This window comes from Taudactylus pleione, unplaced genomic scaffold, assembly GCF_031769625.1.
Source record: "Taudactylus pleione unplaced genomic scaffold, aTauple2 ptg000111l, whole genome shotgun sequence".
Lineage (NCBI taxonomy): Eukaryota > Metazoa > Chordata > Amphibia > Anura > Myobatrachidae > Taudactylus > Taudactylus pleione.
This window is the reverse complement of record NW_028284513.1, coordinates 3,728,806-3,756,420: the sequence shown is the minus strand read 5'-3', so window position 1 is coordinate 3,756,420 and position 27,615 is coordinate 3,728,806.

Here is a 27,615-nt window from a genome sequence, read left to right as displayed (position 1 = left end):
GAACTGTAATGGCTTTTTTAGATGTTGTTTGGCAAACTCTAATCTGGTCTTCCTGTTTGTGTGGCTCACCAATGGTTTGCATCTTGTGGTGAACCCTCTATATTCACTCTTGTGAAGTCTTCTCTTGATTGTTGACTTTGACACATATACATCTACCTCCTGGAGAGTGTTCTTGATTTGGCCAACTGTTGTGAAGGGGTTTTTCTTCACCACGGAAATAATTCTTTTGTCATCCACCACAGTTGTTTTTCGTGGTCTTCCGGGTCTTTTGGTGTTGCTGAGCTCTCCGATGCGTTCTTTCTTTTTAAGAATGTTGCAAACAGTTGATTTGGCCACACCTAATGTTTTTGCTATCTCTCTGATGGGTTTGTTTTGATTTTTCAGCCTAATGATGGCTTGCTTTACTGATAGTGACAGCTCTTTGGATCTCATATTGAGAGTTGACAGCAACTCATTCCAAATGCAAATGTCACACCTAGAATCAACTCCAGACCTTTTACCTGCTTAATTGATAATGAAATAACGAGGGAATAGTCCACACCTGTCCATGAAATAGCTTTTGAGTTGATAGTCCCATTACTTTTGGCCCCTTAAAAAGTGGGAGGCACATATTGAAACTGTTGTAATTCCTACACCGTTCACCCGATTTGGATGTAATTACCCTCAAATTATATCTGAAAGTCTGCAGTTAAAGCACATCTTGTTTGTTTCATTTCAAAACCATTGTGGTGGTGAATAGAGGCCAAAATCTGAAAATTCTGTCAATGTCCCAATATTTATGGACCTGACTGTATGTGTTTGTTTCTGTTATGTTTGTCTTTTACTAATCATTTAAGTTGTGTGGGCGGGAAGGTGCTACTGGACAGTGTCCACATGTAGTGTGGTCATTGTGGGGCACTTGCCCCTTTGAAGGAAGGCGAGCGTGTCCTATCTATGCGGGTTGGACAATCGGGCACTTCTTTGGGGAGGTGTCTGGACTGTGCCATAGTAAGGGGCAGTGAGTCCTTCGCAGCGTAGGTTACGCATATTGAAAGGGTAGGGCATTTTAGTCGCTTCCAATTTTGTTAAGCGGTATTTGGCTAGAGCTGGGTCATGGTAGCGCCTTATTTGCAACCCGTTTTAGTGAAATAAGTTAAGAGATCGCAATTAATAAATTCATTTAATTTGAACCAAAGCTATGGTTGTCCGTGTTGTTATTTTAAGGTTAACTTAGAAGTAAGATGCTGTTAAGGTTTTGCAATAAATGTACGGACGCCTTACATAACAATAACAACAACTATAACAATTAAACATAACAATAATTATAACAATTCCAACTAACTTAACCAAAATAAATATTAACAATGGTGAAAATCTATATAATTATTATGGGTATCAAAGTCACTAACACATCAACTATAAATTTATTAACCTCAAATATACTAAACACTACCTTAATGACTATAAATATAGTGATCATAAATATGAAAGTGTACTTTGCTGATAAGAAGTGCATTGGTTACAAATGTTTTTACTACAATTATAATAACTATAAGTGTATTAACTATTGGTGTAATATCTGTCATTTTACTAACTAATTATATAATTAGTATTACCGTTATGAAACCATATATATTGTGTCTGTAAATATATACATATACACTAACTATAAATACAGCCTTTATATGTGTAATAATTATAAACAACCCAATTACAACCAAAATATTCATGAAAATATATATACTTGCAGACATTTTTTTAAAATTTCTATTCCAATGTAAAATGTACTAGCTATCTCATTTTACAATATACATTGTATGCCTATACATAGCATCACTTCTATGTACAAAAACAAGGAAAGAAAGAAACAAAAAAACAAAAAAATATGTATATATTTTTTTAAATAAATTAAAAGCTGCACTGGCTCTATTATATTAACTTAAGCACACAAGAAAGCCATACATTATTATATACATCTAATAGTGGGTAAATATTCGCCTAGAGATGAACTACTGTGAAATCTTCCTTATTTCTTTAAGATGAGGCAAATCTGGAATCCAGCCATCTACCCCAAATCTGATTAAATTTAATTTCCGCCTTATGTGTAATACAAATGTGGCCTTCATTCTGAACAGTAAGGCGAACCAAAGACAACCAGGCTTCAACTTCCAGTCCCTCAGAAGCCATCCATAAACGAGCAATAGACACTTTAGCTATGGCACACATATTTATTATAAACACTTTACTATTTTTATTAATAAGATTTCTCTCGATCATTCCCAAACAAAACGCTGGGAGAGTTTTACATTAGGAATTCCCAGTTTGGTTAAAACAGACTTAACCTGCTCCCAGAATTGGTGAACTAATTGACACTCCCACAATAAATGCCTAAATGACCCCTCCTCTGTGTGGCATTTAGGACAACGATCGGTAGAGCGGCCTCCATATTTAATTAAAGGGACCGGAGTAAGATACGTACAGTACGGTGTAGAAAAAACAATTGAATTTGTTGAAATCTAATAGATGTTGTAGAAAAGGAAATCACTATAAAAAATTGTATAGTAAAAAGGGCACTGTCATGTGTTGATGATCCAAGCAGCTGCTGTAAAGATAGGTAGTCAATCTCTAACAGAACAATACAAATATACAGTAAGCAGCGCTATTTTGAAAAGTGTATAAATTTATTTAAATAAACAATACTAAGTGAATAATAACACAGTACATATTCAATATTCAATAAAAAACAATAAAAAGGGTGGGGGTTGTTGATGTCAATCAATCGAGGACATCAATAGATATAAAATAATTTAAGAACACATGAATCTTGAATCCCTGAAGGCACTAGTGGGTCAGCATATTGAACGGTAAGTATCAGATGAAAAGTCATGTACTTTTGCAAATTCCAGCTGTATTGTAAATTACCGGCTTGTGTCAAGGTGGAGAGATCCTTTAACTAGCGGTGGTGTCACATTCAGTGATAGTCCAAATGCAAATGGATACAACCTCATGTACCGGTACTGGAAATGAAGCACAGAGTCCCAAGTCCAAAACACGATGTTCCGATAGAAAGATGTAATAGCTGACCTCCAAATGGACAAGTGCCTGGGTAAATATCAGGGTATAGCCACCAACGCGTTTCGATGCACAGGAGCAGCTTTTTCAAGGTGTCCAAATGGCTTTAGGGCAGCCTTTAAATACTGCCTCTTATTTATATCAAATAATTATCAGGTATGTTCAATTTAAAATCATCGTACAATTATATTCATGGTTTTATAAGAAACAAAATTGTGCATGAATAAAACAAATAATAGGAGGCAAACCTATATTTAGATATAAACAATTTAGAATAATGATAATGGAACTCTACTTACTTTCTCGTAAGTCAGATCTAATTAGGAAAACCTTATGTTGTTGATTTTTCTCCTGATATGTCATTGGTACACATTAGTTCACATGATCGGAACAGGTAGAAACCTTAGGAGACTTCAATGCCTCAGTCCAAGTCTCATCTTTAATAGGACCAAATCTAGTTAGATTTTCAGTATGGTGAAGGGATAGTAAAACTGAATAATAGTATGATAAAGGCTTTCGAGGGCCGAGAGTCAGCAAAAATATTTTTAACAAAGAATAAATTAAAACAGGGGGTGAATTTGAAAACTGTGTCAGCAAGGCATATCTAAGCTGCAAATATCGATAGAAATACTCTGATGGTAAATAATACTTCTGTCTAAGCTGATCAAATGAACAAAGAACATAGGTTATCATACAGCTGACCTATTGTAGAAATGCCCAAAGACTGCCAGACTAAGTAAGGCTGTATACCAGCCAGTTCGGTCAGAATACTCAAGCTACTCAAGGAAGTATCAGGGTCTAGTCCAGGAGCCTCTATCATGCCGGAGACCTGCCTCCAAATTTTCATTGCTTGCTTTAATAAGGACGGGCTAGATGCAATAATTCTACCTTCTAACAATATTTGTAGAGTAAACACAGGGTATGAATGAGATACTAAAAAACATGCAAAGCATCGCTAGACAGGTCCTGAATCCGCAGATGTACCATTTGAGCTGCATAATAATAGTATTTAAAATCCGGCAATGCAAGACCTCCGGCAGATCTAGTCCTAGTAAGAGTATCTAAACTAATCGATGATTTGCCCAAACCAGTGAAGAAATGAGACTATTTAGTTTTGTAACTATACTAGCAGAAAGAAAAACAGGAGAATGTTGAAGTATATATAAAAGTTTGGGTTGCAGGACCATTTTTATTAAATTGACCCGACCCATAACTGTAAGGGGGAGTTGGCTCCACAGACTAATTTTATCCTTAACATAAATAAAAAAAGGGTTTATATTAATGGAAGCAAAACAGCTAGTTGTGTTTGTTATCCAAATACCTAAATATTTAAAATGGTCTACCCAACAAAGAGGAAGAGAGACTAAATGGTTTACCGAGCAGCTACCTCTAAGTGGCATAATATAATTTATCCCTGTTGATTAGGCCAGAGTACACTCCAAATAAATGTATGACTTGAAGAGCTACTGGTAGCCCAATTACATAATTAGATAAAAACAATAATAAGTAATCATATAAAGCCACCCTATCTTCCCTTCCAGCCACTCTCAACCCTAATAATGTCTGAATGAGACCTGTTATATTCTGGGTTGTTTGTGGACCCGGGGTGGTAGCAGGAGCGATCACAGGAGCAGATTTAAAGGTAAATGTGGAACTTTTAATGATTGGCTTAACAGACATGAGAATGGCAAGAAATAGTCCAGGTATAGCACTAAAGTGCACTTAATAACTGTAGTGGAGTAAATGGGAGAATGTCCAGAAAGTGACAGGCAGGAACAGTCCAGTATGCAGGTATGATGGGCTGTAACAAAATGCAGGCAGAGGTAACAAAGTCCAGCTGGGTGTAAATGGAGGTAAGGTGCAGGGAAATAGCAGGTTCAGGTTCTCAGGCAGGGGAAAAGGTAAATGGAGGGTGCAGGGTAAGTCTAGCCGACACAGGTGCTCAGGCAATAGGAAAGGTAATTGGAGGAGGCAGAGGAATCCAGCAGGGTTGGAGCAGGTCAGGTGAAGCAGGCTTAGGAAATTAAACCAGGTGAAAGCACAGGAACTCACTCTCTCAGCTCTCACTGAGAAACACGTTGCACTGGCAATGCAAGGGAGCTCTGAACTCCCTTAAATCCCCAGTGCTCAGCCGTGACTGGTCAGAGAGGAGCATGTGACACAACAGGATAGGGCAACTAGGTCACCTGACCGGAGACAAGATGGCGGCGCCCATGCCAGAACGGAACAGAAGCACCACCAGGCCTAACTAGACCAGAGTGACAGTATGCCCACACGGAACCACGCACAGCCAATGCTCTTCGCCAGGCACCACTGCCAGACGCCCCTCGCCATAGCATCCTCACAGGTATTAACCGTCGACTACCATGCCGAGAGACCCTGGTCATGACAAGACCATAGGATACATGCCAGTGGCTCCATTGCCAAAGCAAATAAAGACGGAGACAATGGGCACCCGTGATGAGTGCCCTGAGAAAATGAAAAAGGGGAAGAAATAGAACAATTCACAGACAATCTGGCATTCGGCCTATCGTATAATAATTGTACCCATTTCTGGTATATTGGGCCAAATCCGAATTGATGCATGACCTCCCACAGAAGGGGCCACTCCATGTAGTTGAATACCTTAGCTGTATCTAATGACACTATAACCAAGGAGGACTCCTCCCCATGGGTTATCTGCAAGTGAGTATATAAACAATGGATATTACTTGCAGTCGACATATCTGGTCCGGATGTATCACTGATGTTATAACTTTATTTTAACGGATAGCCAAGATTTTTGCTAAAATCTTTATGTCTGTGGGAAGAAACAAAATAGTATGGTAAGAATCCAAAAGTTTGGGATTTTTCCTTGATATGGGAAGAATGATAATAATTCTCTGATATATATGAAAGGAGGCAGCCCTCTTCAAAGATCATATCGAATATTTCTAACAATTTTTGAAACAAATAAATGCTTTTTATATACCTCAGTAGGAATGCCATCAGACCCTTGTGCTTTGCCACCAAGGAATGGTGCTATGGCTGCCCCACCTCTTCCACTGTCAGAGGGGAAGCAAGGTATTCTCTGTCCTCCTGAGATAACTGAGGTAGACCTACCAAAGTTACAAATGTCTGCAAAGCAGAAACATCACGTCAAGCAAGTAGCATATAGAGATTTAAAATAAGAAGTGAATGTCTCAACAATGTCTGGAGTAGAGGTAACTATGGACCCGTCTACCTTAAGTAATTCAGAAAAAACAACAGTTGTGGGGCGTTCAGCCTGCATCAGATGTGACTGTAAATTACCCATCTTATCTGTCTGTATATACAATCTGTGTGATTGAAACAATAATCTACGGATTGCTTTATCTGTTAGATGAGCACACCATGCCTCCCGAGCAGCCGACCACTGGATACGGGTAGAGTCTAGTTTGTCCCCAAGATATGGCATCTCTAGATTTTTACAAGTAAACTTCCATTTTCCTATATTGCATTTTAATCTCAGCCATTCGCCATATAAAGGACCCTAGAAAAAAAGGCATCCCATACAATTGACATCGGGGCACTACCAACATTTACTGCTAAATATCTTTCCCAGATCTCTTCCAGCTCTAACCATGCCCCCATTTGTAGTAACCATGAGGGATGTAATTTCCATAACTGTAATCCTCTGGTAAAGCCCCAATCCAATTTTATTACCAATGGTGAATGGTCTGTTATGCCTCTTGCTCAATTTGCCATATGCAATATTTTGGGCAACAATGTACAAGGAACCAAGGCAAGGTCTATACGTGAAAAAGTGTGATGGGTGGAAGAGAAACAGTGAAACTGGCTAACCTCAGGATGTTCAAGTCTCCACACACCCACCCACCCCAATTCTTTTACAAAATGTTAAAAACCAGAAGCACACATGTGCATGGCATACACTGGGACACTAAAGAAGCTCATAGAGGCCCTCCACCTATCTAAGACTGGGTCCATAATGGCATTGAAATCTCCCTGGCATACCAGAGGTGTATCAGGGGATTTTGCAGTAAAGCCAGCAGCCCATCTTATAACATCAAATGAAAAATGAGGAACCGCCAAAATTAAAATAGTAATAGAAGAAATATTACAGTCAAGAAAAACAACGAATATAAGTATTCATTTATAATGACTGTAGCACAAATGGAACCTCTTTATTAATCAAAATGGTGACCCCTCTGGGTGATGAAGTATACATAGAGTGGTAATCCCAACCTACCCAGGGGCGTTTAAGTGTACATCCCTACTTATTTGCATTTTCTTGAACATGCCCTTTCTGAATTTACTGAAAGCTTATCAGCCTCTACTCACCCCCATCCCCATTCCGCCTCTCTAAAAACAGTACAAGTTGAGACCAAATCAGCATATGGAGGCAAGTGTAAGTCTTTTTCGTGTCCTTGTGCAGTACAGAAATACCGTATATACTCGAGTATAAGCCGACTTTTTCAGCACATTTTTTGTGCTGAAAAAGTACCCCCTCGGCTTATACTCGAGTGAAGTGTAGCGCTGACCAGACGGAGTTCAGTCAGCGCTACACAGCACAAACACACAGCCGCCGGAGCCGGCAGCTGTGTGTTTACTGTAATCAGCAGCCGCTGAGAGTCTGTCAGACTCTCAGCGGATGCTGCTGCTCCCACTGCGGGAGCCATCTTCCGGCTCCCGCAGTGGGTAATGGGAGACACGTCATCATGACGACGTCTCTCCCATGCAAAGCGGCCGGAGGAGCGGATAGCGGCGGGACCAGGAGCGGGAGTTTCAGGTAAGTGATTTTTTTTTTTTATTCTTATCACATCTCTCTCTACTGGGGGGGGGGACTACAGGGGGCACTACCAGGGGGTGATTACTACAGGGGGCACTACCAGGGGCACTAAAAGGGGGGATTACCACTGGGGGAACTACCAGGGGAGGATTACTACAGGGGGCACTACCAGGGGGGGATTACTACAGGGGGCACTAAAAGGGGGGATCACCACTGGGGGTACTACCAGGGGGGGATTACTACTGGAGGCACTGAAAGGGGGGATTACCACTGGAGGCACTGAAAGGGGGGATTACCACTGGGTGCACAACCAGGGGGAATTACTACTGGGGGCACTACCAGCTGCTGCCATTTCCCACACTAGGCTTATACTAGAGTCAATAAGTTTTCCCAGTTTTTTTGGGTAAAAGTAGGTACCTCGGCTTATATTCGGGTCGGCTTATACTCAAGTATATACGGTATGTATTTTACTCACAAAACACACAAATACATACAACTCTACACGAGCCCCTATGTCTTTTATATAGAAATACAGAAGAGGTTAATTATCAAAATGTCATATTTAATTTAATACATTTAACATCTGAAGAAAAACACAGCTTCCCCTCCAGAAGGTAGGTATGGCATACACTGTGACACTGCAACTAACTGTTGCACTACAAGCTGCAGCTTGTCGCTCTGAATTTTTCTGTAGTCTTGTCACTATGGGCGGGATGTACTAAAGGGTGCAATGTGGTAAAAACTTTGAAAACCCTTGTTTTCTGAGATTAGCCCGCATTTCCTTATGTACCAAGCTCCAGAATGCAATACATTCCGGAGTTTGGATCTGGTGGGTAACACCAATTTTACATGGCTTTACCCAATAGAAGCCTATGGGCTTCTTTCCGCAATTCCCCCTGAAAGGGATCCAATCAGATTCCTCCCAGCACCTCCTATGGCACACAGACACCAGAGGGACTTTCTTGGTTATAACCCAGATGTCCCTCTTTGCAAAGGACAGCTCTTGCTGGGAGAGTGTTAGGCACGTACATAACTCTTATGAGTATTAGTCCTGCAACAGCCTTGAGGGCTGGAACTCTTGGCTAGATGCGGCTGTACAACAGCTTTGAGAGCTGGCTAGGTGGGCCTGAAGGCTGTAGGTGATGAAGCGGCCTTTGGGTGATGCAGCAGCCTTGAGGGCTAGAGTAACATGGTAGGTTGTGGCCTTAGGGCTGTGTAACAGCCTTGAGGGATGAATAAGCTTGGCAAGATGTGGCAAATGAAGATCTGTGCAATAATAAATTCACTGGTGTTGGCACGCCGGATGGCGCACTGAACACGCTGGAGTGTGGCCTGTGCTGCCGGGTTGACACAAGCCTGTGCCGCTGGGTTGACACAAGCAGCTGATGCTGTAATGCGGCCTGTACCACCAGGTTGACACAAGCAGCGCACGCTGGGTTGCGTACTCTGGATGATATGCAAACCATGCCGTCTGGATGACAAAAACAGCAGAATATCTCAATACAAAAGACAGGAGAATTGTAGCCCGACTGGGTGACAGTAGACTAAGCCAGAACCGGAAACACGAATACTCTGTCACCGACATGGAGTGAAGGGCTGGCTGTAATTTAACAGATACAGGGTCCAATCAGATGAAGCCCTGCAAGCCTCCCTAATGACAGACCAGTGTGCAGCTGGCCTGTGCACACTGACAAGTCATTTAACTAGTGTGTAGCTGATACTACACACAGGCAGACAGTTAATAACTGAACACATGTAATCAGCACACAGACAGACAGGATTAAATGCAAAGTTCTAGTAGCAGCTAAGACTGGGAACTGCAACCAAGATGATCTGCTAAACGCAGATCCTAACAGAGATGTCTTTTGTGATTTTCTAGGTAGATATCGTTGATAGTTTAGCATTGCATATATGATGCTTAGTACATCCAGCCCTATGTCTTCTTTGGCTATGTCTTTCCTCCTGTCTTAACCAGGGGCACTCTCTTTCCTCCTGTTTTAGCCAGGTTTCTCTGGCGTTTACTTCTCTGTCACTCCTGAGCAGGTCTATCTCTCATGTAGCTTACCTCAGACTCCTTTTAACTGACATAACTGTAGGGAATAACATTGACCATTGATGATTAACAACCATCCATGGTTAACCACCGATAGCCGATGGTTTAACCATCAGTGGTGGAGATCCAATGGTTCTCTTCAAATTGATGGCACAGAGCATCACAATTTTCTTTTTCTTTCTCAATCGTGCTGGGACACAGAGCCTAGTTCCGCATCCCCCCGACCCGTAAAACCCTGCCTTGACTCTGATTGTTCTGCTGCCTGGTGAATAATAGTGCTGGGCTGACCATTGATGAGCAAAACCATCGATGGTTCCCTGTAGATAGTTTCATACCATTGATGGTTAACCCACCGATGGCCTTCCCTACCTATCTGTAACACCTCAGTTGTGTGCTGCTGGTTCCATAAGATTCTGAGTCATGTGACCTGCTATTAGCTCACTATTCCATGACTCATTCCCCCTCTCTTCCTTTTGTGGGCTTTCATCTGTCTCTTAACCACTTGCCTGGCATGGTTGCATCAGATGCAACCATGCCAGGCTGGGCTTTCCCTAACTGATGTGACTGATGTTTCCCTAACTGATGTTTCTAACTGTTGTGATCAGTCAGAAACACCCACTGGGTGGCTGCTGGAAGTATTCTTCTATTAGCCGCAAGTCTCAGATGAACCTCTTGGCCTGCCTGCACCCATGGCTCTTCCCTTAGTATCTACTGATCACTGCTGGGTGCAGTGATCAGCCAGCCTGCCGTTAGTCCCCACCCGCTGGCTGCAGAGAGGACCCAGTGTATACCCGGTGGCTGCAGAAAGGTGCAGCCACCAGGAAAGTAAAATCATATCATTCAGAACCCCAGTGTGTTACTTTCATCACCTCCGATATAAATGAAATTTTGTCCCCCCTTTCCATTCGAATTTCTTAGTCAAACCAGTTTGTTTGATATATCACACAGCCTGATCAGAGATGTGCACTATTGCTGCCGCAGCTGCGATTTTCACAGCTGTGGATGTGCAATCAAATGCTAATGCAACAGCAGCTGACTGCTGAATGTGTAAAATATGGGGGACCCCATGTTTCACCCCCCGTATTTACGCAACCAGGACCAGCTCAACTGGAGATGGTTGGGTTTTTTTTGGGGGGGGGGGCATTTTTTTATTTTTATTTTTTTTCTACACTTGGCTGAGAATGGCTGTCACTCAGCCAGCGCTTCCCCATAGACTTCAATAGGCCCATTGAAGTCTATGGGGACGCAATGATTGGCTGAGAGACAGCCATTCTCAGCAAACCAGTAGCCTGTTACCATGGTAGCGGCAGCTGGTTAGTCTGCAATCCAGATGCAAAACTCGGGAGATCCAACAGTGTTTTGCCCTATTTTTGGATCTGGAGCGGGTGAGAAGATCCGAGCCGGGACCTGGATCTACTCAGAACAGGTAAGTTTGGGTGGGTTCGGTTTTCAGGAAACCAGACTGACTCATCTCTAGTTATTACACAGACTTAATTAACATTCTATTACTGTGTTGTTACCAAATGTAAAGTACAACAGAAGATGCTGGCACTATATAATCAATTGTTAATAAATGTTAATAAATATACTCAAACAACTCTCTGTAGCCCAGACCAACAGTGCTTTGTGACTGGAACACATAACCCACTGAACACTTTTACCCTTGCAATCTACAGTAGCCACACCAATATTAAATATGCGGCATTTAACCTCATGTTTCATACTCCTATTGTCCTACAGAATGTAAGCGCCTAATATATTTTGTTAGTTTTTCTTCCAAATTGTAAAGTGCTATGGAATATGCTTCAGCTATTAAATTAAATTAAATGTTAATAAATAATAAGAGTGGACAGTGCAGGTAACTTAAAGATACAGCAGGGTGTGGAGTATACTGTATCTTATGTGTGTACAATCTGTAAGATAAAATACTTTTTATCTACATTCTGTGAGTACAGATTTATTTATGTGTGATTATAGTGACTTATTTGTAAGAGATCATTTATTTTCTATTTATGTTCCTCTGTACACAAAGCATCTTGCATTCCAAAAGGATTCTGATACCTCAGATAATTGACTTCTCTCATTGCATGAGCTTTTTCAAAGTGCTTTTTAATCTAGTGGGCAGCCATTCACCTCTGATCTCCGTCTGTGTGCAAGAGGCGTCTGTGCCTATGGCAACTCCATCTGCATTGGAGGAATGTCCCCTGACATAGCAGAGAGTCTGCCAGGCGTTTAGAGTAATACTGGCACTACTTTCATTGCAATACTTATTTAATATAACATTAAGTCAGTGGCTATAAGCACTACCCCACACCCACAAAAGGATGACACCTCTGTTTAAAAGTTCTCACAAAATTGGTCTGGACAAAATTTAGTAATAACCATTAAATCCCAGAGATTTTGTAATGCTTTACCCTGGTGACCACATATACTGATGGTCATTCGTGATGCACGACAATACACTTTAGTTCAAATATACAACTTCCTGCTATAAAGCAAGGAAATATCTGGACTGCTATTATTACATGTAGTATTTATATGTGTACTTTTTTATTTACATTGCTTAAATGCGCTTAGAAATATGCTTCTCCTCCTAAGTGCAGTATGAAGGTGCAAAATTAATTCCATTAGACTATGTGACGACCTGTCCCAAATGCAGTCCTTATGACTCCTAACTCCTCCCCGCGGCCTGGAAATTTCTATTCCTCCGCCAACGCAGCCATTTGGCTCCGTAAGCCGATGGGCTTTGATGGAATTCTGGGCACCCTTTCACAAATGGAGCAGGAACAAAGCTGATATTGATCTATGCCACCGGCTGTTTTATGCTTAGCAAATTACCTCAGAGGTCTTTTTTATTAATTTAAACTATATCATATTTATCGTAATTATCTTTTTAGGATTATTTTTATAGATAGGCTAATGCAGTGTTTGCCACAATTGCACCCCAAATGCAAACGCATTTTGCATTCTCTAAACATAGTCACAAATATTGAAACATGCTACTATCACAAGTGTACAGGTCGGCACCAAGAGCAAGTGAGCCCAGTTTGCACCAGGCACACATTACATGCACTTCGGCTCATGTTTGCATTATTTGCACAATATCCATTCGTTTTTAGAAAAACATTCACTTGAACACTCACACAAATGCATGATATATTATATTCCTGAGCCATTAATAATGCACCTAGTGCTGTTGAGTGTCATCTGCTTCTGCTATTTGCATTTGCCCCTTAAAACTAGTTTCTCAGTCATATACAGTGGGTAAAATAAGTAATGAACACATCAACATTTTTCTCAGTAAATATATTTGTAATGGGGCTATTGTAATGAAATTTTCACCAAATGTCAGCAACAACCCATACAATCCACACATGCAAAGAAATCAAACCATAGAAGTTCATAAATTAAGTTATGTGTAATAATGTGAAATGACACAGGGAAAAAGTATTGAACACATGCAGAAGGGGAGGTGCAAAAAGGCATAGAGAACCAGTACACAAGCTAAAAAAATCTATCAGTAATTAGAAAGCAATCCTGCCCCTTGTCAGTGCGCATTAATATAAGATGCTCCAGTCCCAACTGATGGCCTATAAAAAGGTGTCTCAGTACCAAGGTGTCACACAAGAAACATCTCCTGATATGTAAAAGCAAAGAGCTTTTGCAACGTTATTGTTGCAAAACATACTGATGGCATTGGTTACAGAAGGATTTCTAAACTTCTGAATGTTCCAGTGAGCACTGTTGGGACCATAATCCGGAAGTGGAAACAACCTAATTTCACCATAAACTGGCCACGATCAGGTGCTCCTCGCAAGATTTCTGACAGAGGAGTGACAAGAATTATCAGAGGAGTTGTCCAAGAGCCAAGGACCACTTGTGAAGAGCTTCAGAAAGATCTGGAATTAGCAGGTACAATTGTTTTAAAGAAAACAATAAGTAATGCATTCAACCGCAATGGCCTGTATGCACGCTCACCATGCAAAACTTCATTGCAGAACAAAAAGCATGTTGAAGCTCGTTTAAAGTTTGCTGCACAACACTTGGACAAGCCTGTGAAATACTGGGAGAATATAATCTGGTCAGATGAGACAAAAATTTAACTTTTTGGATGCCACAATACACATCATGTTTGGAGAAATGGCACTTAACATTACCCCAAAGACACCATACCAACAGTGAAGTTTGGGGTGGGAATATCATGGTGTGGGGCTGTTTTTCAGCATATGGTACTTGCATACTTCATGTGGTTGAAGGAAGGCTGAATAGAAAAATGTACCAAGATATGCTTGATAAAAATCTCCTGCCGTCTACCAGGATGCTGAAGATGAAACGAAGGTGGACATTTCAGCAAGACGAAGATCCCAAACACACAACCAAGGACACTCTCAATTTGTTTCAGCAAAAGAAAATAAAGCTGCTAGAATGGCCCAGCCAATCACCTGACTTGAATACAATCTAAAATCTATGGAAAGAACTAAAGATCAGAGTTCATAGAAGAGGCCCATGGAACCATCAAGATTTGAATACTGTTTGTGTGGAAGAATGAGCCAAAATCACACCTGAGCAATGCATGCGACTAGTTTCTTCATACAGGAGGCATCATGAAGCTGTCATTACCAACAAAGGCTTTTATACGAAGTATTAAATACATTTCAGTAAGCGTGTTTAATACTTTTTCCCTGTGTCATTTCACATTATCACACAACTTAATTTATGGACATCTATGGTGTGATTTCTTTGCATGTGTGTATTGTATGGGTTGTTGCTGACATTTGGTGAAAATTACATTACAATAGCCCCATTACAAATATATTTACTGTAAAAAATGCTGATGTGTTCAATACTTATTTTACCCGCTGTATATGTGTCCATGTCCATTTCTGCATGTGTTCACAATTACAGAAACTGGCCCTTTCTGTTCTTGGCATATGTTACATGTAAGTGCTAGAATTATGCAATTAGGCATACCTGTAGGTGCATACAGTATGTGTGGATACTGCTCACCTCTAATTATTTTTTTAAGGTGCCTTTGACTAGGGACTGTACATCTTTACGTGTTCTTCTACTACTGATAGTCCCAGTTGACTAAGTGAGTCATAAGGAATGCATTTTTTGGGGGGAGGGGGAGGTATACTCATGTTGGTGTGTATGGCACTACAGATACAATTTTATGTTGTAATTTTAATTTTGGGGACATGCGATAGTGCTGGTATTATCATGTGATCAAAGGTCAGAGGTGCTATAGTCATTGGTGGTTGACACTGCTTGTACACAGTACTGCACTATTGACAATATGTTTCCTTAGGACTGTGTGAACACTATCTTATAGTGGAAAATAGTTAATTTTGTAGCTACATGACATTTTGGTTTAATTATGAAGAGTCACTTGAACTTTGGATAAAAAAAAACATTCTACTTTTTATTAATTTGTTTATACTATGAATTATGAACAGAAAATTGAGGTTAAATACATATTTGTTGAGATATGTTTCGACAGGAAACACACTTTGGAATGCACATCCTGTTTAATGATAGGAGACAAACATTGCAATAAGCATCATTATCTGCATTGTACATATACAGACATGTCTTACACATGGGGTAGCGCAGAGAGGTCCTTTCTGGGAACGCCAAGAGGTTTGACAGGATCAGGTAAATCATCTCTAGGGTGACTGAGAAACCCGCTGTGAACTATGAGAAAGACAGCTTCACTTGCCTCAGGGACAGATCCTGGGTGGTATGTGTAGGGCTGGAAGCTGGATGAGTAAGAGAAGCTCAGGAAATCACACATCCCTGCCAGGAAAATTGTTAAGGGAAAGAAAAAAAAAGAAAATGAATCTCATGTTTGGGATTATTACTCCAAAATTCTGATTGATTATTTATTTTATCCATGCAAAATTAGCAGTCTGATAAGGAGGTCAGTCTCTCATTTCATTGCCTTATACTGAATTCCCTTGTCACCAAACTTTATGCTGATAAATGACCAAATAAAAACTTAGTTCTAATTAACTGATTGATAATAGTCGCCTCCAGAGCCTTAGTACCATGATAAAACAAATATACTGTAAAATAGAAAACTTGAAAGGGTAATTAGTTGCGGCGACTGCAAAGCATGAAGAATAACATAACCAAAATACGTAACAACTACCTAATAGAAAAAGGGCCGTAACTAGGGGTGTGCGAGCGGTGCGACTGCACAGAGCGCAGCGCTCTGTGGGCGGCACTGCTGCTCACCCACAGCTCCTGCAACTGGCTAGCAGGCAGAGGAGTAGCGTGGAAACATGGTGCCTAGAGAAGGTGCATGTCATAGCGCCCCCCCCCCCCAACCTGTAAAGAACTGTGCCAGTGGGATATAGCCGGCCTGCGGGGGAATAATGACATGAAGATAAAAACAGTAAACAGTTGTAGTATCACGCTGGATATTGAGGTCCCATTGGGGGAATAGAATGCTTGGATGATGCACTGACTTACACTAAGGGGTAGCTCCTTGCCACTGCTTTATTTATGTATAGCACTTAGGATCAGACTTTTATCTCATTTGAATCATTGTTATTAGTCAATAGAGGAGAATGTATTATATATTCTGATCATTTAACTTAAATTGACAGAATACATGTGCTAGAGTGAGATTCCACAGGGTGCCCAGATTATTACTGCAATTACTGCCCCAAGCAGCTTTCACAGACTGGGAACACCTATGGGAAGGTCCAGTTGCATAAGTTCATCCCAGACGCCCGGAGGCAGTTATAATTTGGTGCCCACCCCCCCTGTCACAGCCACTGACATTGTAATGTAGCATTTTGCATGCAGATACACCCGCAGTCGCACACAGAATATAGGCATGCCACATATCATTTTATTCAGAAGAAACTGCTTGTGCGTCCTAGTGCAAATAACAAGCATTTGAAGGAAAATATTTGCACGAAAAGATGCTCAACACTATCTAGTCATTCTGCACTCACACGTTATGTGTAACGCAACTTGTAGCACATGGAGGATAGATATGTGGAGTGGGACAGGGAGTTGTGGTGAGGGAGTGCACCAGTGCAGCTGCACGGGTCTGAGGCTAAGGCTGCCACCAGGGAGGAGTGTGCCTGGGAGTAGTAGGTGAGGGGAGGCACCAGACGTGTCACACCAACATAAGAATCAGCTGAGGAGCAGCGACAATGAGTAGGGACAGGCTGTAGATAGATGGAGACTGCAGCTGATGGTCTGACACAAAGCTCTCCACTAGTGTATGGTGGCTTCTCAGGTGACGGGAAGGATTGCCATGTACTGGGCGGCCATGACGGTACACTCCGGGTACATAGTTACAGCTCTAGTGTGGTGAATATATTGTGGACAATTCAAGAAGTGCCCCTTCAGCGCTGGTGCCTCGCAGCAGGTGCCTCCATTGTCTCCCATAGTTCTACCCCTGGACAGAAGCATGTTCCACCTGATTGGGCGTCAGACGTTCCATGGCTGCCCTCACCTCTGTAACAAGTCACTTTTTCCCCCCAGATCATACTGTCAGTTTTGGGTTCTCTGGCGGTTTTGTGATGCACTAATTTACCAAAGCCACACGGAGAAACCACACTTTATAATAGAGTAGAACATTGGTTCACCATTGAATGGTGTGGAGTCTCCCCTTATTTCCCTAGCTAGCATGAGGCTGAATCAGCCATGGGTGGTAACACTATAGCAGGGAGACACACACATGGGGTCCACCACCATAATGTCAACCAGCCCTAGACTGTTCAGTGTCATAACTGCGCTAATTAAAGAACATTTTTTTGAGAGACGGCAGAAATAAATATCAGTCAGAACTCAAATACAAATAAAAACATATATTTAATCACATACCATATTGTGTATAAAACTATGTATATAAGCTGAATGATATTAATAATAATACAACTTATGCAATCAGATCTAATGGCTCACGTGACTAATAACATTTCCAATATTGACATCAGCAGCAATTATTACTTTTAAAAGCACCTAATTATTCCTTTAGTGCTTCATCGGTATTCAAACTGGTTTGGAAGAAACTCATGTAAGGAGGGAGGGTGATATATTTAAAGAGCATATGTTTTATCACTCTGTAATGTTAGGGGGGTGTTATATTTAAAGAGCATATGTGATAAAATATATGCTCTTTAAATATACCCCCCCCCTAACATGACTGAGTGTTAAAATATGTGCTTTTTAAATATATCATCCCCCTCTCAGCTCCTATCCCCCCCCCTCAGCACCTATTCCCTCCCACGAGTCCTATCCCCAGCAATGACCCCATGGTCCCCACCCCACCCTCATAGGGCTTAGCTTGCACTTGATAGACACTGGGACACATACTTACTGTTTTACTGCCTGTCTGCAGTGCCACAGCCCACAGAGCCTCTCTCCCGGGTCCCGAACACTCTCCCTGCAGTCAGTGCCAGCCACCAAGTTGCAGTGTCGGAGACAGTCTGGGCAGCTTGAGGGAGCATGAAATGTAGAAACGGATCTCAGATCCATAATTTATTATTAGGATACAGAGCAAACAAACCAACATAAAACTAACAGGTGGGCATCATACTGTGCAGTGCCACATGAATTTCCGGAACACTGGATGGCGCCCTCTGTCCATTTTGGCTCTCGGAGCTCATGCTCCACTGGAACCACCCTCCCTACACCCCTGCCAGCAGGGGGCCTGTAACGACACCCTGCTGTCAGAATCTCTGCAGCAGTTCCATCTGGAACATCTTTAGGATGCTCCAGATGGTCACAACGCTGCAGTTACCAGCAGCCCGAAGCATCCTGAGGATGCTCCGTGCATTGCTGTAATCTCCCCACTCCAGACGCGATGTGCAGGCCACGCCCCTTTTGTGTGACTTCCTATGGAAGGAGCATGATCTGCATCTGGTGCAGGAGCTACGGCACTGAATAGAAACATACCAAGCAATTAATGGCATCCCCAATGTGATATAATGATAGACATTTTATGCCAGTTCAATTTTGTTTGAATAATAATTCTGCCTTTTAAAATTGAAGATTGTTCATTTTACAATCATACGATAACTTTAGTGCTTTGTTTTTCTTTTAACTTCATTTTGCCTTAGTGCTATACATTAAAGGGTTGCTGTTGGTGAAAACACTGCTATTATTGGTGATAAACCTGTCAGCAGTAATATTCACCAGCTTTAACCGTTGCAAGTTTCCCATTTCTTTGCATCTCAGGATGGCGATAACAGAATAAAGCCATTCAAATATGTTTTATTATTTAATTCATACATTTTTTCATAAAAAAAATTAAGCTTTATCTATTTTGTATTCTTTTTTTGTGTTATTTTTTGTTATCTAAATGTAACTTAAAGCCTTAATCTGCTCCACTGTGCCAACAAGTATAAATAACTATTATTTTCTGTGGTGGAGAGAAGAATCATATAACTTATATGTATCATATATATATTTTTAAATAAAAAGCTTTTTTTTATCAAATAGATATTTCCTTTATATACACCAGCCTGGTAGAGCTGAACAGAGCCCCCCAGAGTGATAAATAAACCTAATTGCTCTGGATACTTTTGCGGTAGCTGAGTATTGCTCAGCTGCCATGGTGATAAATTATTGTTAAATTGCAGCAATAGATAAATTACTCCACCACAAGTTCTTTAATCAATAGACCATGATGTCAAAAAACCAGTATATACAGTCTAGAAGGGAAAGTTGAAAATCTACTTGCATTCACCGATAGTTATAGTAATTGGAATCTCTACCCGGACTCTTGTGTGCTGCTGTAGATTCATTATCTATTGCCAAGCAACACTTTCTTAGCAATGCATTGTCTCTTTGATGAGATTTGTGATAACACTGATAATAACCTTCTTATCATATGATATGCAAAATGCAGATATTATGTGAAAACCTTGGAGAAATGTTGAAAAACATGAGGAGCTCACAATATTTGTTGACAGGGATTCCTACTTTAGGGCTCCTGAATAACAATTCAGTGAAATGGTTTATAAGAAGGCTGAGATTACATTGAGAGGTCTGTTAGCATTTGTTTTTGTACTGTATACAGTTCATCTAATTAAAGAATCCTTTGATCTTCCTGAGCTGTTTTACATACTTTCAGTTTTCTAAACATTTGACAGTGGTAAACAAAACTTCTATTCTATTATTGGTTTATGTAAGATTTGGTCAGTGTGCGCTGACACCATGATAACCAGGGCTGTCTAGAATGGTGATGGGCCTGTGTACTGAGGGTTAGGGTGGGGCCAAATCAGGTAAGGCAGATCGGGAGAAGTAGGGGGACTAGTGAGGACTTGACCCTTCTGCTGGGCTGGGGAGAGAGCAGCAGCAGTCGTCCTCACTCTCCCTGCATGATGTGCCGCTGCCTGTTATAAAGGAGGGGGGTGACCCGGGACCCTCCAACAAGCCTGGGCCTGGGTACAGAGTACCTGATCCCCTGCCCCCCTCTTGGCACCCCTGATGATAACTACATGTATTAATGATCCCAGTACCACATTAATGGAGGTACGCTAACCCACTATGCAACTATTAACGTATTAATTATTGAAGTATCCCTAGGTTGCACACTTCTCTTTTCACTGCTGCCCTCATTCGTACTGTTACCACCACCATTCATTTTAACATTAGGTGGCCAGTTCTGGGGCAAGTGGACAATGGTGTGCAAATAATTTGGGGGAAAGTTGGTTTAAAGTTTCAGTTAAAAAATATGGTTTTAGTTGGACAAATACATTTTTTTCTAATCAATAGTTTTGTCAGTTCAAGGGGTTGTTTTATGTTTTGTTTTCATTCATGTCTACATTTTCCCTTCCTTTTTGGTCACACAGATGCAGTTTCACTGTATGTTTTAAGCAGAAGTAAGACACTAGTTTTATTGACTCTAACAATGATCAGTATTATGAACAGTCATTGGTACAGTATGTGCTCTCTATCTAGCCCCCACATATAAAACCACACAAAGAAACCAAACAATTACTTTGCCACAATTCATTTGCATACCACTGTAGTTCCAAAATTGCTGCCGGACCTCTGCTCCTTCCTCTACCTCATGCAGCAGCCACTCTTCCTCAGATCTCATGCTGTTCATTCCCATGCCATCCTTATACAGGTAGGTACTAGAGATGTGCGCCGATCCCCATGTTTTGGTTTTGGATCTGGATCTCCCCTGGTTTTGGATCTGGATTGGTTTTGCCAATCTAATCCATGTTTTGTTTTTTGGTTTTGGTTTTGGATCTGGATTTTTTCTTAAAAAATTATAAATACAGCTAAAATCACATAAAATTGGCCTGTTTTTGTTCCTACAGTATTAACCTCAATAACATTTATTTCCACTTGTTTCCAGTCAATTTTGACCACCTCACAGCTCACTATATTGTTTTCATCCAGTTTAGGCCCAAAATTTGCACCAAGCTAGCTGGCTGACTAAGTCCATCAAAATTAACTACAAATTCTACGAGAAAGACCTTTATCATCAATTACACGCAAAAATTACAGAGTCACCTGTAAGAGTGGATTCCAGCAAGGACAAATTAATATTGTGTGAAGAAGATGACCCAAGCCTATATCGTCATCCCATCCTGTGTTGTGTATAAATTACAGCTGCGCTCCCTGTTAGATTGGGGAATCATTGTCCACTTCAGTGGATGTGAGCTCCATTTTAGTCCATATCATCACCACACTTGCTACACATCTTCTGACCTGGGCTACAGGAGGAGCAGCTGCACTGTGGAATACGGTTGCATGGAGTTGCCCCTCTGCTTCTCTGAAATTCAGGTAGAGGGGCCATGGATAGGGAGTAGGGACACTATAATCAGAGAATGCAGTTTTAGCTGCATTATTCCATTTTTGAAACCATATCCTCTATTTTCACCTTTGAAAATGTTTATGCAGATCTCAGCAGAGGTATTTTGTGATGCCGTGGCTAACACGCACACACACACACACACACACACACAAAAACAAAAACAAACAGATTCATTGATTGATTGATTTAATTTTTGGGGGATACTTGGGAGGGAGAGCACCCGAACGAGGCAGTAACCTCTTGATAAACAACACAGACAGCACCCCTGCGCACCTACGTTGCTGGTGATAAGTGTGGCTAACCAGCACGCACACACACATAAAAAACACTTTGATTGATTGATTTTGATTGATTGATTGATTGAATTAATTTATAAGGGGCCCATTTATCAAAGTTAATTTGAGGTAAATTCCCCGAAAACACCTGTTTTCGGGGGTTTACCACAAATATTAAGTATCCCCCGGATGTATGAAAGAGGGACTGCAGCAGGTATCACACTGGGACCTTGATGGACAGAGCACCCCCTGGACAACACAGCAGAACAGGCAGTCAGCCCCTATGGACAACAGCCAGCTAGCCCCTATATTATGGACAGCAGCCCCTATGGACAACAGCCAGCCAGCCCCTATGGACTACATCCAGCCAGCCCCTATGGACAGGACAACAGCCAGCCCCTATATGGATTATGTTATGGACAACAGCCAGGCAGCCCCTATGGACAGTACAACCTCACAACAGCCAGCCCCTATGGACACTAAGCAGCCAGCCCCTGAGTGACTGACAATGACAAGTTAAACACAACTGTAGCCAGCCCCTATGCACAGCAGCACAGCACAGCTCCCAGCTCCCTCCCTGTTCACTGTCCACAGCCGGAATGAAAAATGATGGCGATTGCGGGACCTTTCATACAATCCAAAACCCGTGAGAATCTGATAGATGATGTTTTGCCTCATTTTGAGATCCGAGTCATGCGGGAAAACCCGAGCCGACTCGGATCCCCTAAGTTCGGGTGGGTTCGGATCTCTGAGATCCGAACCCGCTCATCTCTAATAGGTACGGGCACATGGTACTGCCTCCGACCTTATTGTATCTGCAGTTATTTGACACATGACATCACAAAGGCGGAGAACTCAAACTGTCTGTCTGTAAGGATCATTCTGGCAGTAATAACAATCCAGACTATTAGGCTTCACTTCCCATTTCCAGCACTCCCGAACCTTGCATTGTCTTTACTTTGTATGACCTGGGGCTGGATGCATGACGCATTGCATTCGAGATGCAATGCATCCCGCCACCCGTGTGTCATTCTGCATATGCACAGAATGACACACTCGCCGTGGGGGTTGCTGGAAGGAATCTGATTGGATCCCTCACACAGCATTCTCCGAAAAGAAGCCCATAGGCTTCTATAAGGTATCGCCATCAACAGATGACGTTACCCACCGCATCTAAATGGGGCTTGGTGCATATGGGAGATGCGGTCAAACGTACATTTGAACACACTTATTTGAGGCAAATGTGGAGGAGTTTTCTAGTTGGTGTTGTGTGGTAAGTCTTTTAAAAATCTTGTGTTGACCATGTAGTAGTCACTAAAATCGTATTTCTATTATGTATTGGTCACTTAAATGCTCTTGTATTGTATATTGGTTCTTGCAATGTTCTTTGCATTGTATATGGGTCGCTAGAATATCCCATGTATTGTATATCAGTCTCTATCAGTCATCGGAATGTAACTATAATTAATTATATCGTTACTGTGTAGACTTCCTTTTAATAGGGTATTCATTAAATACAGACAGTATGGGCTGTGTTGCATTGTTTGAGACACATTATATATATTTTCTGTGTAATTAATTGATAATATTTAAAAATGCTTTTGACTATGTCTTGACCACATTGTTGGATAGTGTTGGGGACAGTGCCTATGTTTGCATAGATGTTATGTGAGCAATAATGGGAACAGAGTATATCTACCACTGGTATAGCACTGATGAGCATAATGTATAAGTGGACATTGCTGGCCACAATGTTTATATTTGTGTCTGTGGCAATAACATGTAAATGGACACTATTGGGAGGGGCGTGGCCTGGAGTAGCATGGTGTAGGCAGCTTTCTGTCAGCTCTCCCGCTAATATCCTGATATTCATCCTGTTTGTTTGGCAGTTCCTCCGTTGGTGTACCTATACTAGTGGGGCATCCCCTCCTGCTTCCCTGGAGTGCTGCGGTGGGCTGTGTGTGCGGTCCCTCTCTGCTGTTTCCCCTGTATCTCCGTGGCTGGGTTCTCTGCCTTTCTCCTGCCTGGTGTCCCCGCCGGCTCCTGCGGTTGATTACTTACCTGCAAGTCTCCGGTGCCCTGGGAGTGACTCCTGCTGGCTGTCTCCGCTTTGGCTCCTGTCCGTGAGCTCCAGTGTCTGGGTGCGCTGTGTGCTAGCTGCCGCCATCTTGATGCTGGGCTCCTTGCCGGGTCTCTCTGCTGTTCTGCTGCTCCTGTGCTTCCTCTCTGGCTGTTTCATCTGCTCCGGCTCCTGGACCTCTTTGACCCCTGCTGTATACTACCTGCAGTACCTCTTCATACTGGGCTGGCTTAGACGTCCTCCTTCACCTCTGGCTGCCAATTAGTGTGGATCTGTACCTGCTGGTGACAGTGCCTGTGCCTGCATTTCTCTGGGGATCCGAGTCTGCAATTCTCTATGCTGACAGCTTCCAGCAGCAGTAGCCATTTTGGAAAGAAGATTCTGTGTTCTGCATCCTGGTCTTTTCTTCATCCTTGCAGTCTGCTAATTTTCTACTGAGGGACCCTACACTGCTACACTGTTTCCTGTTTCAGCAGTCATCTGATTTTCACTCCTGTTTGCTCCTGGTGGATTGGTGGCTCCTGTGGTCCGTTCCATGTAGGACACCTGCTTAAAGTGAATTTATAGTTCTCCGTGGCTGTACAGTATTGGATAAATGGATAAGTCACTGCAACAAATCCTTCAGGCTATTACTGCCTCGACTCAGCGGAATCACAATAAGTTTGATGATATTAAAGCGGAAATCCTTTCTCCCTGTGGTATCTCATCAAAGTATTGTGATGGAGTGGTGCAGGACATATATTCACTTCCTGAGTCTATGGCCCTCACGGTTTCTGCAACTGACTGTTTTCTGGATTCATACTTTCCAATGGATGTGATCATACCCAAGTTTATACACTATTTCATTCCTGGGCGTTTCAATATAGTTGTGGTCCTTCAAAAGACTCGTTCTCAAATCCTGTTAGGTGTGCAGAGACTGCGGGTTTTGTCATTTCAGTACCCTATGTACTCTCCTGCTAATCCTCAAGTGAGCTTAGATGGGAATGTCTCTTTAATTCCATCCTTTCAAGGGGCTGAGGCCTGGCCAGATTAGTGTGTTGAAGCCTATCATCATGCCTAGCCAATTGAGATGCTTTCTCTGCCCCTTTCTCTTATCACTTTGACTCTGTATATTTTTTATTTATTTTTCTGTTTTATTTTATTTTCTGTGCTCTATATGTTTGTAATTTGCAAAATATGCTGTAAGGGAGGAACTCCATTTCTGTATAATGCGGGAGAGCTGAGCCTAGCCTAGCTTAGGGCCATTCGTTTATTGCCCTGGTCATCTATGAGGTCTTTAAAATCCTTTATTTGGGTTGGAAGGGTTTTGGTAGTGTTTAGTGTAGCTTAGGGGGTTAGGGAGGGTATTTTTCTATTTAGGGATCCAAGTATGCCTGGGTTGGGGTTAGGCCATACAGGGTGGGGGGTTTCGGGGGTAGTTTGATTTTTTTTTTTCATTTATTTTATGTATTCTATGATTTTTATATTAAGTTTGGTAATGTCGGGGTATCTGTACTATTTGTTATCATATTTGCATACTGTATTTCTTATATCTCCGGAACTACAGGCCTGAATGGCGCCTTCAGGTCGTTTTTGTGTTGAGAAGTACTCAACTTATCCTGTTATGTATGTACTATATTCTATTCATATGTACTCTGATATTTCACATTTGCCTCAATTCAATTATTCTGTGCTTTATTTTAATTTGTTTTTATTTTTTTTATTTTACTTTTGTTGATGGGTGTAAGTATCAAAAATGTCAATAAAAAAACTCAATTTAAAAAAAAAAAAAGGACACTATTGGGCGCGGGATGTATATGGCCACTACTAGGCACAGTAAGCAAAACTGGGTATCTGAGCACTGATGGAACAATATGTTTGCGGTCACTACTGGGCATATTGTCGTGAGCACAATATGGGCCTGATTCAGACGCGGACGCTATTTGCAGACGCTCGTTCTTAAAAAGGGGCCGGATATTTAAATTGAGCGCTCGCTCTTTGTGGTGTGTTGACGCCTTTATGTCTGAGCGAGCGTCTGAAAAATGCGAGCAGTTCAGGCTAAAAGATAACCAAGTGACCTGGTCGATGACGCTCCTTTACTAATTATGCACTCCCATTAAACGCCGTTTTCACCGTTAGGCACGCCTGCGTTCGGATCTCTACTCCACCGTTTTCAAGCACCGTCCCCTGTTCCCCTGTTACCACCCACAAACGGTACATTCTGTCAATCAAATTAGCAGCCCCTCGTTGTTTTACGAGCACATGATTTCCGACCGCAATGACTGGTCTGCGCATGCACATTGCGAACCATACGCATGCGCAGTTGTGCGAACATCGCTCAGAGCGAACGAGCGGCTGCTTACGAGCAGCTCTGAATCAGGCCCTATGTGTGTAGTCACTGCTGCTGGGCAATGGCTGAAATCACAATGATAACAGAGCACGTATTAGGTGGAATATAAAACTATATACAGTACACAACACTTTTTTTATAATCTCAAGATTGGACCCACACAGTAAATTCCTGAGACTGGGGGAAGATAATCCAATCTGGCACTTGTCGCAGGCAGGTTTTTTTTTATTAAAACAACAGCCAGTATTTACCAATAGCAATACAGGCAACAACTAACTGTTATATAATTGGCTTTATATTAATAATCTTATTACATAGTAGAATGCATGGAAAGGGGGTCAGGTAACTATAAGTTGACCCCAAGTTCTTCTTCCATGTGACTGCATGACCAGCCACCCTCTCCTTACTTCAGTTCTTTAGAAACGGTAAAGGTACTGTAGAAACATCTAGTTAGATGCATACAGGCGTTGGATCCCAGGTTGCAGGTCTTAGTTTGGTTTGTATGCCAGTATCTGGTAGTTAAAAAAAACATTTATATCAAGAATGAATGTAAACAGGAATACTAAAACTAACTGTAACTTAAGCTGCTGAAAGATCTATACTTATATCACTCGTTAATATCTTTGTGGGAAACAAGCTGAAAATAACACCGAATTTCGATAATTTTATTTGGGTTAGAAGCTGTTATTATTATTATCATTTATTTATATGGCGCAACAGTTGGTGATACGAGTCAGAAGAGAGGGGGAGAGATCAGGGGAGGAAAGGTAGATTTGAGTGTCATCAGCATAGAGATGATAATGGAGGTCAAAAGAGCTGATGAATTCACCTAGAGAGGAAGTATAGAGGGAGAATAGGAGAGGTCCTAGAACAGAACCTTGGGGAACACCTACTGTAAGAGGCTGTGGGGGGGAAGAGGAGTCATGAGAGGAAACTGAGAAAGATCAGTTAGAGAGGTAGGACAACAGCCAGGAGAGGAAGTGAAGGATATGCAGCAGGAGAGGGTGGTCCACAGTGTCAAAAGCAGCAGAGAGATCAAGGAGAATGAGAAGAGATTAGTGGCCCTTGGATTTGGCAGCAAGAAGGTCGTTGCTGGCTTTCGTGAGGGCAGTTTCAGTAGAGTGGAGAGAATGGAAGCCGGACTGAAAAGGGTCAAGGAGGGAGTGGGAGGAAAGAAAAGCGATAAGGCATTTATAGACAATCCGCTCAAGGAGTTTGGAGGCAAAAGGGAGGAGAGAGATGGGTCGGTAGTTAGAAAGAGG